This window comes from Acipenser ruthenus, chromosome 4 (genome assembly GCF_902713425.1).
Source record: "Acipenser ruthenus chromosome 4, fAciRut3.2 maternal haplotype, whole genome shotgun sequence".
Lineage (NCBI taxonomy): Eukaryota > Metazoa > Chordata > Actinopteri > Acipenseriformes > Acipenseridae > Acipenser > Acipenser ruthenus.
Genome location: NC_081192.1, coordinates 5,650,218 through 5,666,684, shown reverse-complemented (window position 1 = coordinate 5,666,684; position 16,467 = coordinate 5,650,218). Strand labels below are relative to the sequence as shown.

The 16,467-nt window shown below is 38.1% G+C and overlaps 1 protein-coding gene across 1 annotated transcript in view; it reads right to left on the bottom strand.

The window, feature by feature from the left end:
* tbc1d5 (TBC1 domain family, member 5) overlaps positions 1-16,467 on the bottom strand; it is a 204,127-nt gene that overhangs the window by 132,130 nt on the left and 55,530 nt on the right. Inside the window, exon 3 of the mRNA XM_034000144.3 lies at positions 4,920-4,975. The gene's annotated coding sequence lies outside the window, so the exon portion shown is untranslated. The remainder of the gene's footprint in view (positions 1-4,919; positions 4,976-16,467) is intronic.

Sequence of the window (16,467 nt, the reverse complement as noted above, 5' to 3'; positions counted from 1 at the left end):
GTAGCACCATGATCTATTTTGTGTTAATTGTCTGCGAAGTTAATAGTAATAATAATAATAATAATAATAATAATAATAATAATAATAATAATAATTACAAAAACACTAAAATCATTTATTTTATGCTACCATACCAGTAGCCTAAGTAAAAAAGTGCGCTAGGTGTTCATTTGATTTACTACTGTACTGATTTATACATTTTTTCACTGTGTCGCCTACTCAAAACACATTAGTGTTATTTCAGCACAATGATGTATACATTTAACATTAAGCACAATAATGTACGTGTGTGTGAATTTTTTAATTTTTGTTTTTAAACCCGACACCTCCTAATGTTGGACAAACATATCCGGTTTAGTGAGGGGCTACTGTATGATTATGAAAAGCTTTTGATAGAAACACATTTTTATTTGGGGGTGAAGGCTGGGGTCCCCCACTATAGATTCGGATGGCAATAAACTGCCTTTTATTTTTATACATAATATATATATATATATATATATATATACACAAAATAGATAAAATGAAGACGGAACAGAATGCATTGTACAGATGACGTTTACATTTAACAAAAATAATGTTATTTTGATTCTTGTCCTTGCAAGTATAGAAGTTATCTTTTGGGCACCCTCTGCTGCAGCAAACCACAACTCAGCTCCCGCTATTTATTTGAACAATGTATGCTTTCTTATTTTTAAGCATCTTTAAAATCACTAGACACAGTAATACATTTCTTTGATGTGCAAGCCAAAAAAAAATAACAAACTTTAATCAATTAATTAAATATATTTCATGCAAGTACTTCATATATTATACCAGGTGACCTCGGTACTGTACGGCACAGGTCCACAGGTTCACAGTTACCACAGGTAGCAATGTACTGGGATGTCCATCTGTACAAGCTGGCTTCACACGGGGAACAAGGCTGCAGTGGGACGTAACTAACAACAGGCTGTAGTGCACAAATACATGTGATTAGTATAACTAATACAGCGAATATTCTCAATATCACATATATTGCGTGTAAAACAAAATACATGCAAATATAAGGCAGAAAAGAACTGGGCTCTAAATTATATGTTTGTATGGGGGGGGATTATGGGTAGAGCTGGTAACAGCAATGCAACCTTTTTTTCAGTATGGCCTAATGCACATGTCTATGAACAATATCTAGTACCAAAAAGTAAAACCCTGATATAGAGGATTAAGCATTAGTTAAACCTCCGCTGAGTTAATCGAAATCCAGCCAAGCATTTAAATAAACCAGAAAGCATTTTCCGACAACTTTTTGTTTTACAGCTGTATACCCTAGAGAAGAATTACAAAATATATATTTATTTCCATTTAACAGTAGCATGAAGATTGTGTTGTACTGTGTGAAAGTTTAAATGAAGGCAGGAGTCCTTCACAGGGTATACAGACAGTCTTGGGATTTCTTGTCTCTACTTCTCCACTAAATGCTATTAAACTGAAAATAATTCTCTCAATCCAAACCCACACAAACATTAGGCCTTTGCTTATTCAACATGCAGCACTTCCTGTACATAACACACATCTACTAATCAGATTTACAGGACACTTAAGTTTCAAATAATTTAGTATTAAATTAAATCATCCAAATAGCTGAATATTTAATGGTATTAGACTAAGACTATAAAAGTGGTATTATGTATTTACTCACAACCTCCCCCAAACAGTTAATGTGGCATCAGGGGGTCTGACCCACACAAAAGTAAGCCCATTTACACAACATGTTAAATTATTGATAAATCATTTATTTTAATAGATGTTATTCAATATTTAAAAATAAAACAAAAAATGGACAAAATGAACTAAGGTAGTATATGGGATATATATATATCTTTATTTATGTAGCGACTTTCATAGTGGACCACCATCACAAAGCGCTTTACAGAGGTAGACTTTGAGCTATGCATTATATGCAGAGCCACTTGCAATAGGACATTGACTGAAGATCTCATCCGCAGGACGGCGCACAAGGAGGTTAAGTGACTTGCTCAGGGTCACACAGTGAGTCAGTCAGTGGCAGTGGTGGGATTTGAACCGGTGACCTTCTGGTTACAAGCCCTGGACTTTAACCACTGGACCACACTGCCTTATACAGACTTTCCTTTTTAATGTTCTTGGATTTAAATAAAAAAAATAAAAGTGCTGCTCACTCAGAGTCAGACTACACAGTTATATGCGACATCAGTGTTCAGCCTATGAAACTTTATTTAGTTTATTGAAACAGAATCCAATCCCTTACACAGTTTTCCCCTTCTGGCTGCAAAGGCGGCAGGGGCTCCTCCCCTTCTGGCTGCAAAGGCGGCAGGGGCTCCTCCCCTTCTGGCTGCAGCGGGGAAACCAGCAGGCATGCTCCCTCTGCTAGTAGCGGCGATGGAGGCGGAACCAGCAGGTACTCTCCCTCTGCTGGTGGAGGTCGGAGCGGCACATAGTCCTCCCACGGTAGAGGAGGTGGAACCAGCAGGTATTCTCCCTCTGCTGGCGGAGGTGGGAGCAATACACAGTCCTCTCACGGTGGTGGAGGCGGAACCAGCAGGTATTCTCCCTCTGCTGGCGGATATGGGAGTGACCCACAGTCCTCCCACGGAGGTGGAAGTGGAACCAGCAGGTATTGTCCCTCTCCTGGTGGGTACCTGGGTTGTGGACATTTGGTCTTCCCCCTCTTGGGCTGTGGACGCACCGACTCCCCCCTCTTGGGCTGTGGACGCACCGACTCCCCCCTCTTGGGCTGTGGACGCACTGACTCCCCCCTCTTGGGCTGTGGACATTCGGGCTCCTCCCACTCAGGCGCAGGACGTTCTGGCTCCTCCCACTTGTCTCCTCTCCTGCAGCTGTAATTCCAGTCTTCGGGGAGGGGGCAATTAACTGGGAAATGCCCCCGCTCCCCACAGATGCAGCAACAGTATACATGGCTTATGCTGTGGAGGAGGGCTTCCCAGCTGATCTCCTCCTGTGCCTGCTGTTGCAGCTGCTGCTGTCTGCAGCTCTTCCTCCTTCTTCATCCCATCCTCCCTTCTCACTCTCCTTTTCTCCACACGTAATAATAAAAAACGAAAAAACGATTGGGTGGCTAGGCGGTGACGTCAAGGCAGAAGCAGGAAGGGAAACAAACTGACACCAGTAATACTGCAGTTTCAAAATAATAAAGACACGGTGGCGCCGTTTATTCAAATACAAAAATAAATAAAAGGTTTTAACAAAAAGACTTGCTCACAGAGCGAAAATAAAAGTTTAAACAAAAATAATCAAGAACACGAAACACAGGTCAGGCTGGGCAGTAGCCTTCACTGTTCCTGTATTACTATTTAAGTTTTGTTTTGTCTCTCGTTCCTCTCGCTCTCTCCGCTCCTAACACACCCACCTCCCAGAGTGCAGAGAGCTGCAGGCTTTTATAGCGTGGCCGAGGGGTTTAACTGGCCACAATCTGCACAAGTTTATTAATTACTGTGGATGGGGCTTCCCATCCACGCTACTAAACAAAATAACAAAACCAGCGGCGCTTCGCCGTCAATACATTTCTAAATAAATACAAAAATAACAAAACACACGGCGCTTCACCGTCATATACAATAATAAATCAAAAAACACAAATACAAAATAACACAGGGGAAACCCCGTTCTAAAATAAACAAATACATTTAACTTTCTACAGCCCTGCTACAGTAACAAATAAACAGCAGTGTTACCTAGGCTACATGTGTAGGTCTACTCTAAAAAAATATAACGAACAGGTAAAAATTATGCAACAATATATTTTTTTAATTCAACAATTAAAAAAAAAAAAAGAACGAAGGAAGCTCAATGCATCAATTGTCTTGTCTTTCAAACGACTACGTAACTTGGTGCACAAAATACCTGCAGCTGAAAAGTGCCCTTTTGGACTCCACGCTGGAGGTGGAATTGCAGCAGAAAGTCATATGCTAACTGCAAGTACAGCCCCTGTCTCCCACCGTCTTCAAAGAGGGACATTTCTGTTTTGATGCAGTTAATCAAATTGGACCTGCTGGTAATGTTGTTGTACTTTATTATTATTATTATTATTATTATTATTATTATTATTATTATTATTATTATTATTATTATTTATTTCTTAGCCGACGCCCTTATCCAGGGTGACCTACAATTGTTACAAGATATCACATTATTTTTACATACAATTACCCATTTATACAGTTGGGTTTTTACTGGAGCAATCTAAGTAAAGTACCTTGCTCAAGGGTACAGCAGCAGTGTCCCCCACTGGATTGAACCCACGACCCTCCGGTCAAGAGTCCAGAGCCCTAACCACTACTCCACACTGCTGCCCTACTTGTAGCTGCATAGCCAAGTTTAGCTGCTCCTTCATGGTTAGAGACTATCATGTAACTCACATGCATGCGGCCGGGGAGGCAGTCAGGTCGATGTGTGTGCGTCACTCACTCACTGCAGACAGACAGCAGTCGGCCTGCACTGCTCAGCAAGTCAGCGCAGAGTCTCACAATCACTGCCGCAGTCAATTGTTTTTCATTAACCACAATCCTGAAATCCCGGTATTTCATGTTTTCAATGTTTGGATTTCGGGACTAGAAAATTGTCTGGGATCCCAGGATTGGATTCCCTGTTCCTGTTATTGCAGGATAACAAGGGTTGGATATATGGTAATACATTGTTAATATGTTAATACTTCTTTAAAAGAGCTGCTATTTCGGGTGCAGTTCGGGTGGTTCGGGCTAATCAGTGTAAATGTAGACACTACATTTTAACTTATTATAAAATCACAAAAACAGATCTTGTACTGTGGAACTCAAAAAAGTGTTTGCCACTTCAGTTCCATGGTAATATATAAACCAAGACATGAAACCGAGATATTACAACAATTTTCATTTGTATTTATTAAATTATGCTATACTCACTGTCAAGAAAATGTTCTTGCCTTCATTGACTTTTTCCGTCAGATCAAGAGTTTGATCTGCAAAATAGAAAAGTGATGACATTGTTAGAAATGTTAACCTTGCACTACAATGGACCCTATTGGCCAGGCACCCAATGAGCTCAAAGCCAGCGCCTGGAGGGCTGGCCTTTGTCCTCCAGCGTTAGGTAGCTTGCCGACTGTTGCTGTAGAGCTCCTGGATTTAAAGAGACAATTGGCTCAGCAGTGGAATACAGTATTTACACAATACTCATGTTTTCATGTTTTTTTTTTTTTTTTTATCGATTCCATGTTTTATATATTTACAGATTGTATATGAATCCAGGAATTGCATATCAAATGTCCACAGTAAGTTTCAGCAAACAAGTGGACCTCAAAATGGTTCAGCCAATCAGGTGTCAGTATCAGTAACAAACTGTTCGCAGTCGCCAACAGGGTTTAAAGCAAAAACTGGCATATGTAGCATTCACCTTTAACTTGTGTATACAGAGGCAAAACTATGGCAAGGGAAAACCACTGACCCTAACATTGACACCAGTTTCAAAAGTCTCACTGAGCATGCACACAACGGCTGCAGTTTACTATTCCACCACAGATGGCACTATAACACAGGGTATTAAGTGAAATCCAGAGCTAGATAATATGAGATGCTTTCCTAACAAGATTATTATTATTATTATTATTATTTATTTCTTAGCAGACGCCCTTATCCAGGGCGACTTACAATTGTTACAAGATATCACATTATTTTTACATACAATTACCCATTTATACAGTTGGGTTTTTACTGGAGCAATCTAGGTAAAGTACCTTGCTCAAGGGTACAGCAGCAGTGTCCCCCAGCTGGGATTGAACCCACGACCCTCCGGTCAAGAGTCCAGAGCCCTAACCACTGCTCCACACTGCTGCCAGATGATCAGATATATGCTGGTCTTTCAACATTACACCCACGTTCTTTATGAAGGACACCGATTTAAATGGTGTGGCATGAGGACATTATTCCACATGTATTATTATTATTATTATTATTATTATTATTATTATTATTATTATTATTATTAATGTATTCATATAAGTAACTTGTATATTAATGCTAATATTTAATTTATCAATACTTCAATTCCATAGTCAAATATAAAAAAAATGAATTTTTAATATTACGTAGTAAAATACAAAATGTGATATTTAATTTATTAACATGAATAATGAGATTCCATAGTCAAATATTAAAAAATGAATTTTTAATAATAGAAAACCATAGAGCATGAGATACAAAGGGGGTAGCAGGTAAAAACCCAATATATGCTCTTTAGCCAAACAATTTCAAATTAAAATAATTATAATAATCATTATTAGTTTTAGATCATTTCTTTGTATTATAAAAAAATATGTATCATATAAATTGATCACTACCATCAGGTTTAGGGAAATGATGAATGCCATTAGTAAAAATAATCATATATATAGCAGGTTTTTTTTAAATCCAGAGGCAAATGCATCTACACTGATATTTTGACATATTTATGAAGGTGCACAGGATATTTGCAGAATGGCAGCATTTTCAGTTTTCTTTTTTTTCTCTCACCACAGATGGCAGTATAACATAGGGTATTTTAATAGCTTTCTTAGCCTAGCTCTACCACAGCACTAAAGATCCTGCTTCCAAGCATTTTCTATCATGATGCAGGTCAGCCACACATCTGTACTACATGTACTTACAAAATAACCAAAATTCATTACAGCAAGCGGGTTTTAGCATGTTTAACTTGTACATCGTTTATGTGGAAGAAAAATGTAAGGTGTTTATTTAACCATTTATAATTAGCAATAAGCAGAGTTCAAACTAGCCAGCAGTCTTTCTTTACACTGTAACGGACAACTTTTAAGCAGCTGGTTCCCACAATGTAATTTAAAGAGCAGAAGATCAGTGTCTTGTCCACTGTTAATGGTTTTGTGCAATTCTGAATATTGAAGCTTGTCGCAATAGTACTGTATGTCTGTAGGCTTGATCCATGACATGACGACATAAATGCTTTGCAGACAGTAGCATGCTCCAATTGTACTTACATTTTATAATTTCAGGCCAGTCAGTGTACTAGTGATTGTAGAGTCAATTAATAATTTAAAGTTCTGTAACCAATGAAAAAAAGTTTTGATAAGAATAGAAAATGCATCTTTCGTGAAATAATGTAACTTCTGTAATCTGAACACGCAGTTGACAAAGATCTCTGCAGATTAGCCCATGTACCCTATCTAAGAACTGAATTGTCTGGATGACTATCTGACGAGAAATGAATTTCTCAACTTGTTATATTAGCATTAATAAGCAGTCGGCAGTGAAGTGCAAACAGTTTATAAATTCCCTTTAGGTTAAAATTCTGTTAATAATGGCTGGTTATGAAGTAATGGACCTTGATAACTGAACTCTCTGAAATGATACAATGTCACTTTGAATTATGTCTCTCTCTGTAAAAAGTAAATGGCATTAAACGATTCGTATATACTGTAAGTGTTTTACACTGAATCTCAGTGCATAATAATCAATTGTCAGGTACTTACTTAACTCTGAAATGGCAACACACTTACTAGGTAACACATCATGTGACAGTCTATGCACACCCAGTTTGCTTAACTGTTGTCTCTGCTTCTCATTATATAAAAGTCACCTATCTGAAAGTAATTTAAATTTGAAAACCTCAAACTGTCAAAATGACTGCCCTGGCAGTGCTAGTGTTAAATGCTTGATTGATTCTGTTGTTTACCTTGGCAAGCAAGCGCTGGCATTCAGAGGGCACGATGAAGGCACCAATTCCTCAACTAGAGATCATTATGTGGAATTACTTTCTCTGATTTCTGACTACGACAGCATGTTAAGCAATCGCTTGTCAATAGCCACATTATTCTTGGGTACCTCCAGATTCAAAAGCAGAAGTACAGGAAGCAGTGTTCGCGCTAGGCCGCGCCATTGCGCCAGTGCCCCCCTGAAATAAAAAATGTCCAGCTGAATTTCTCTTAACGCGCCCGTATGTCCCCCTTCCCAGACGAGACGCAATACCAATACACAGTAAATTAATGCATTTTGTATTAACATGATATGTCTGACGACAGGCTAATATTTTTTACTTGTTTGTTTACACTTGCGTTTTCATATACAACTCCCGTGACATATATATATATATATATATATATATATATATATATATATATATATATATATATCAGTGTATGTGATTTTATACAGCACTGTATATAATACATCTTGCATTGAGACAACACCACTGGAATCGTGGTTTCTTCTATGCAGCGGTTTTTAAAATGGGGTACGCGAGAAAAATTCTGAAATGGCAGACAACGCATTTTACTTAGTACCACTTCCCAATCTATTGCAAACTTTTATCATGTAATCAACTTTTAATCGCTAACACCAGACTGCTGTGCTGTAACCGAGCGTTCAGTGCATACATGGCTAATTTACATATTAAATATGTACGTTATAAATAAACCCTGTTATTTAAATGTCATATAAACAGTTGGGCGGTTACTGCAGTCTGTCTTTGGGATAATATACAGTGTGTATATATATATAAAAACTAAAAAGTCTTTAACTCATTTTATTTCCTGTGTGCATTCATGCCTTGTAGTGGATATATATATTTTTTTCAATGACCCAATTAAAGTTTATTGTAACTTAAGTACTATTGGTTCATTTCAATGTACATAATGTATGGCCAATCAGAAACCGAAGTATTGCCATGCGGTCTAATTTGACAAGCCGTTACGTCTGGTGTGAGTTTTTAGTTTTCAATCCAGTGAACTAATATGGATTGTTGGTTCAATACTAGTACATTACTAGCAAAAAATAATACTAGCAAAGGGCGATCAAGACGAAATACCATCAGAGATTAAAAAGACCAAAAATGTCTTGAGACTGAAGCTCTCTCCAATTTCCTAGCCATCATCAGTGATTTGTGTGGTAACAAGCAGGGACATCCATCACACTGATACTAGGTATGCGTTTTATTATTGTTTTTTTTTTAATTAGCATCAGTACTGTATGTTTTAGTCACCAAGAATTAAAAAAATGCCAAAATGTTATCGTAATGAGGTCAGCTGTAGAGAGTCGTGGATAGTGAACTTTTCTTTGCCGCCTTTTCTGTAATTTTATTATCAATAAAAATACATGATTGTCATTTGCTATCATGGAATAGTCCTATGTCATTTCTGAGTGACTGAGTTTAGGACGGAGGCTTCGTTGATTTTAATTAAATTAGTAGTTACAATAAAATTATGATGATGTTTCCAACAACTAGAAACCTGTTTGAGGGACTATTTTTTATCCAAAAGTAAATATATATTTTTTCCATATTAATACTGTAACTTTTATAATTTTATCCATCACACACTCCAAGGCTTCTACGTTTTTGTTCTATCATGCTATTGTACAGACCTTTTTTTCTGTTTTGATTTTATTATGACTCTCAGATGGGGGTACGTGGTGGACTACTTTTTTTGGAAAGGGGTATGCAGCTTAAAAAGATTGAAAACCCCTGTTCTAATGTGATTTGGTACAATGAATATCCTCTACTCAATGATACACCAGCATCACTGTGACACATTTCCCAATATTTTCCCCAAAAGTGACAGTGAGTATTGTAGAGACAGCTTGGTTGTATTACAGTTTTATTTTTTGTTCTTCAGAAGCAAAAGGTCAGTAAACTCTGCTGGCATATTTAAAAACAAACAAAAATAAGAAATGGTGGTTGGTTATGAATTATCAAACATATTGACCCCCTCACTGAAGAAAATGTCCCCCTAAAATTTAGAGTGGGGGCCAAATTGACCCTCAGTCTGTAAGTCCTGGAGCAAACACTGAGGAAGCTGTACGTAGCTGTAATGGTGGATTAGGACGATGGAAACGCAATTCAGCTGTGTTGTGTTTTCAGGAATGTGACAGTGGCAAGAAAGACCAGTGCTGTGAAAATGTGTTACATTTACTAAAATAATAATAAAAACGCTTTTAAAAAGAACAAATTCCCATTGGGCTTTAAAAAAAATGTTTTTAAATATATTCTATAGATATTTTTGAGAGAACCCATCAAATTGTTTTTCCAATAAAATGTTGTTCTCTACAGCAGTCCTATTTTGGTAGTGACTGTGGTCGAAACATTATATGAGTAATGCAGATATGATGCTTAGCTAGCAACTGCATTTTGGATACAGTAATTGTGTATTACTGTGATGAGGTATCTCCGATCTCAGAACACCTGTCTGTTGTTTATCCTCAACTCGCCTACAAGTAGATTTTTTCTGTTCAGCTCAGTATCATCACCTTCAGAAAACAGCTGACAACATTTCCTCTGGCCATTAACATTTCACCAGCAACAAAAATAAATGCCAACTGCCCATGATCAAGCCAAATGAAATCATACCACAAAATGCCAGAGCTTTTTTGTACTATGGAGTCATTGTAGAGTTTTTTAACACACTGGGTAATAGGTTATACACAAACATGAAAAATAATTTGAAGATTAGACTTTATTAATAACTCACTTTACATAAAGAAACATAGTATTCCTTTGTCTGTAACATTGAAAAAATATGTTGTTTGTCACAACAAATAATACCTAAGGGTAACTATACATGAATTTTAAAGGCTCTGGAAAAAAATAGTCCATTCACAAAAAGTTTTCTCTCAGGAAGATACTACATTGTCATTAATTTTATTTGTTTTCTCTTTTGTCTGCAGCAAAATGCAGGAATCTTCTGCTTGAAGATACAAACCCTAATGGGCTCAACAATACTAATACAGGATACCAGTGATCCTAACGACAATTTAATCTCCAGTACTGCAAGGAAATGTGCGAAGAGTGACAATTACGATTTCACTCTAATCACTGTATGACTCATGGGAATAGGTGGAATTACAATGGTTAACACATTTATCTATCTACTGGCTACCTAGAATATGAAATCACCTATTAAAACCATTCCAATCAATGCAATAAAATACCAGTCAGAGGGGGGTCTGTAAAGCCTAAGAATCAACTTGTTATTTCAGCAGTCTCTAGAAACGTTGCCAGGAAGTTGACTCCTGTTTCATAGGGCTTAACAGTGTTCTGGCTGTAAAATTACAGCACATCTGAACTCACTAGTCAGCGACCTCATTTTGAAAGAGACAAGACCATTATTATTATTATTATTATTATTATTATTATTATTATTTATTTCTTAGCAGATGCCCTTATCCAGGGCGACTTACAATCGTAAGCAAATACATTTCAAGTGTTACAATACAGGTAATACAATAAGAGCAAGAAATACAATAACTTTTGTTCAAGCAAAGTATAAGTGTGACAAACCACAATTCAATAATACAGCAGATAATAGTGATAGTTACATTAGGGTATGATTAAATAGTGATAGTTACATCAGGATATGATTAAATACAAAGTACTGCAGGTTAAACACTTGGCAGATTACAGTATTCTGAAGTACAGGATTAAATGCAGTAAAATAGGGGCAGATAAGAGCAAAATAAAGCACATTTACATGAAGAATGATAGTGTCCATGATATGCCACCAATTTTTCTTAAGGCTCAGATAAGTTAATATCTGCAAAAACACCTTTGTTCCATTAAACATGAAACTACTTCCATTGTAAATGTTTAATTTATGGATAACACTTCTCATCTTATAGATCCTTTTCCTTTAAACTTCTGAAATCCTTAGAAAATCAGATGGCCCATCTTGAAAAAAAAATGAACAGTTATTTGTGCTTTTTAAATATAAGTACTGTACACGGACTGATAAAGATAATGATTCATTAACCCTGACCTCTTTCAATGAAACTATTGTAATAAAAATAGCCTTGCCGATTAAGGTATCAGCTGTTTGCAGTTCATAACTGCTAAGGAGCCCCTGTATGTACGGTCATACCTGCTGATTGCTTTGTATGCCACTGTTATAATCTTGGGCAGTTTCAAAAATCATCCCGTGGGTTTTTACCTGCTGAAGCCCATTGGCATGGATGCAATAAGAACAGCGATTACTGTATTCCGTGACAAATATTAACAGGTGGATAAAATGTACAAGAGGATGGACTGGAAGCAAATTAAAATTCACTGAATCTTGAATTCAATTTTAATGGAATTTGCAAATCAGCAACTGGCATGCTGGCTAAGAACCAGATATTACCAGTAAGCTGAATGTGTTTCCTGTTTGAGCTTTTTATTTTGAACCTGCAAAGGCTAGTTGGTGTACATAGATACATTATAATTTAAGGAACGACAACTACATTTCCCAAAACAATTCCCATATACTACAACTTGAAACACAGACCTGCAAAACATGATGCATTTGGCCTTTGGGGTTTTGTAATTTTTTTTCTTAATTTAGAATCTCCAATTATTTGTAATTTTCTCCCAATTTGGAATGCCCAATTATTATTATTTTTTCTCTGTCACCGCGGTGATTCCCCACACAGCTCAGGGACCCGAGGCTCAGTGGGCATGCTCCGATCCCATGAGCCAATCGGCGTCTTTTTTACACCCAGGAACTCGAGAGTGGATGTCCGCAGGCTACTGGCCTCTGGAGGACAAAGACCCGTCCTGAACCAGTTGATTTTTTCTATTTGTAAAGATTCTGCGGTTTCAGGAAACCAGCCTGCTGATTGTTCTCCACTGTTATTAGTGCAGCCAGCTCAGTTCAATTTGAACACTCTCGAACTGCACACTAATTCAGACTGCAGCCACCAGGGCAGACCGTTAGTTTAAACTTTCAACTTTCAAAACAATAGTCATTATATCACATTTAAGTTTTTTTTTTTTAAGTTTTTTTTTTACTGTTTTAACAGTAAGTAGAAACTTAAAATTATGAAAAAGTTTCATAGTTTATGGAAAAATAGTTTATTTCTCAAGTTTTTTCTTCTTCTTTTCCCCCCATCTAAGGTATTATAAAACATTTAAAAAACTTTCCTTCTTGCCAAAATGTCATTATAAATTCAAACAACAGCAGTATTATAGTTACAGAGCAGTCATTTCCACTTAAGATTCTTCAAAACAGATGTATTAACAACAACTAACATTTTATTAAGAGGCATATGTTTTGATACGTATATTATAGGGTTAGGTCTGCGGAAAGTGGTAGTTGCTGTAACCTCATGTGGGGATGGTCTGGAACACCAAGTTGGGAACTTTGAACAGGGAATTTTTATAATTGTCAGTTTTATTTAAAATCTCATTTTAGGGATGACTACCATCGTTTTTATTATGCTTACTGCTTGACTAAGTGTCACCTTTTCATGTCTGATAGAATAGCAGTTTAAATATTGCATTAGAAAATATGTCCCACCCCGCAAAAGTATAAAAGCACAGCCTAGTTTAAAAATAATGTTCCTCTATAGTTTGTTATATCACATGGAAGCCTCCTTGGCAGGGCTGTATCAAGCTGGCTATCATGAGGGATTCCCCGTATGACCTTCACATATTTCATGAGTAAGCAAAAAATTAAGTGTTTTGCAATATCGATTCCAAAGTACAGGACTTACCGATTGTGATGAAACATTTATACCTCGCTATGGAACTGGAATCCTCATATGACAGTGTGGTGGGGTCCCCCCGCCCCTGTGCGTTTTATGTATTATTTTGTTGTATTATTATTTAAATGTACTGTTTTGTGTTTATTTAAAAACATGCTGTTTTATTGTTATTGTTTACAGCCTGCATGGGGTTAAAATGCCCCATCCAGATAAAATCGTGAGAACACGTGGTCAACAGCGAGTGATTATTGACAAATTGGCCGTTGACCACGCAAATGAGAAAACCCTGAGCCGAATGTGGTCGATGGATAAACTAGGCAATTGATAACCAGTTAATCCTTCGGCCACAATGTAAAAATAAGCAGTTTTTCTGAAAAGGGGTTGAGTGCGTTCAGAGACAGAACAGGTCATGAGTAGGAGAGAAGCATAAAGAGAAAGCAATTGCTACCCGTACAGGTTTTACACCAGCATGATACTTGGTTCTGGGTCTGTTTGTTTTGGCCACTGTGCTTTTTTGTTTAGTACCAATGTTTTGTTCAAACTTTTTGTTTTGATTATTTATTATTAAACCGTGCATCATCACTTGCATACCTCAGTGCTGTGTCTGTCTCCTCCCTGGTCTGAAGTCACCCGCAAGGCACCGTGCCACAGACAGGAAGGGACGCAGAATACCATAAAACAAAATTCAAAAGTAGCATACATTTTTATTTTAAATGTTTCAATGCGTTATAACAAATGTAACGAAAAAATGGCATTTCTGCGATCAGCTTTAGAACAGCAGGTGTGATAGACGTGATGGCGATACGTAGGCAATCCTCCAAAGAGTCTCATGTCAGCCTGTTTCGTGCATCTGTTTTATCACATTAATTGTGGAATAAGCCGCTTTGCAAATGTAAGTAGATCCAAACAAGGAGAGCACAAACAGAGCCAGCTTCTTCATGGTCACATAGTTCTCTGGACATATATAGGCAGACCAGAATGATTCCAGATTTTCTTTGTTAATTAATTCAGTTTTCAGCAACGACGATGCCTGCAAATCTACTAGTTCTAGTAGATCACAGACTAAACCGATTATGTCCCTGGGAATGCTGAAGTTGCCAAAGCGAGCACTGAAATTGTCTTTGAGGTGTACAGTAAAGTCTGTCATACGGCCGGTGACTATCGTTAGTAGCAGTTTTTCGACCAGGTCGATGATGGGTTTGTCTCGTCCTTGTAATTGTAGATTGAGAGCATTGAGGTGGCAAAAGATGTTGGTTAGGCATGCCACCTTTGCAATGAACTCTTTGTTTTCAAGCATGGTAAGATACTCAGCCGATTTCTAGTGATTCCTTCTTGGAACCTCTCGAAAACTAGGAAGTCGCAGGAAGTCGCACACTTGGTTCTGAAGCCCACAGAACTGCTGCAGTGAATTGCCCTTGCTCAACCATCGTACATCATTGTGGAGGAGCACATCGTCATAGCTCGCTTCATGTGGCTCAGATGAAATGAATAATTTCCCTGCATTAGCTGAGCACACAGCACACTTTGATGCGGAGCTAATGCAGGAAGTCGCACTATCAAATCTTTGTCTGCCAACCATGGAAAGGGGCCCCATCGATAACAATAAGTGTTTTCGAGTGACAGTCCGTGCTGTTTGAATAGTACGTTCAGCCTTTCAAAACTTATGTCACCAGTGGTGTAGTTTCAGACGTTCTAACCCTAACAGCTCCTCTCGAAGGTTTCAGCCAGCAATGTACCCGACGTACACGCACAGCTGGGCTACGTCGGTGTTGTCAGCTGATTCGTCCAGCACTACTGATATATACTCAGCACGCTTCAACCCCCCCAAAACAAGGCTGGACGTCCTCTGCTAAAACTGTTCTTGCTGACAGAGGTATTTTGCTTCACAATGGTCATAATGCTAGCTTTTGAAATCACCTCTTCGAGAGCTGCCACCATACATTCTTTGAAGGTTTCTGCATCAATAAATGGCTTGTTTTTTCGTGATAAGATCCGTGCCACCATAAGTGGGGCGGCAGTAGCCTCCTGTTGCTGTGTAGTATAACTAACAAGGATCTTACTCCTACGATTATAGCTTGCAACTAACGTGTCAATTCTCTCGCCGACCATTATTATTATTATTATTATTATTATTATTATTATTATTATTATTATTATTATTATTAATCATTTTTTAGCAGACGCCCTTACCCAGGGAGACTTACAGTTGTATACAAAAAAAAAATACATATCAATAATTACAGTACAATTAAGCGCAACATACAAAATACAATGACTTCAGTCCTAATAAGAGCAAATACAAAACACAGTACGATTTGATATCGGGGCAGTTCAAGAGCAGATAACAGTGTTGATAGTTACATCAGGGTTAGATACAAGTGCAAGTGAAATACAAAATACTACAGATTGGTTTAAGTGCAGGATTAAATACAGTAAAATAGGGAGCAGATAAGCGCAAGTTAAAGTGCATTAAAGGCCAGAGCAGTGCCAGAGATTCCCAGGTCAGCGAGACAGGATAGGAGAATAGAGTGATTGACAGTGTCAAAGGCAGCAGAGAGATCGAGGAGAATTAGGACAGAGGAGAGAGGCAGCATGGGCAGAGTTTAGTGAGTTTGTGACAGACAGGAGAGCAGTTTCAGTGGAGTGAGTAGAGCGGAAACCAGTTTGGATAGGGTCGAGTAGAGAGTGGTTAGATAGGAAAGCAGAGAACTGGCGGTGTACTGCCCGCTCGAGGGTTTTAGAGAGGGAGGGTAAGAGGGAGACAGGACAGTAGTTCTGGAGGGAGGTGGGGTCGAGGGTAGGTTTTTTGAGGAGGGGGGTGATAGAGGCTTGTTTGAAGGCAGAGGGAAAGAGGCCAGAGGAGAGAGATGTTGAGAAGGGAGGAGATGAAGGGGAGTAGAGCAGGAGCAGCAGCTTGAAAGAGGTGAGTGGGGAGGTGGTCCAGGGCACATGTGGTGGGTTTGTGGCCCTGGAGTAGGGAGGAGAGGTCAGTCTG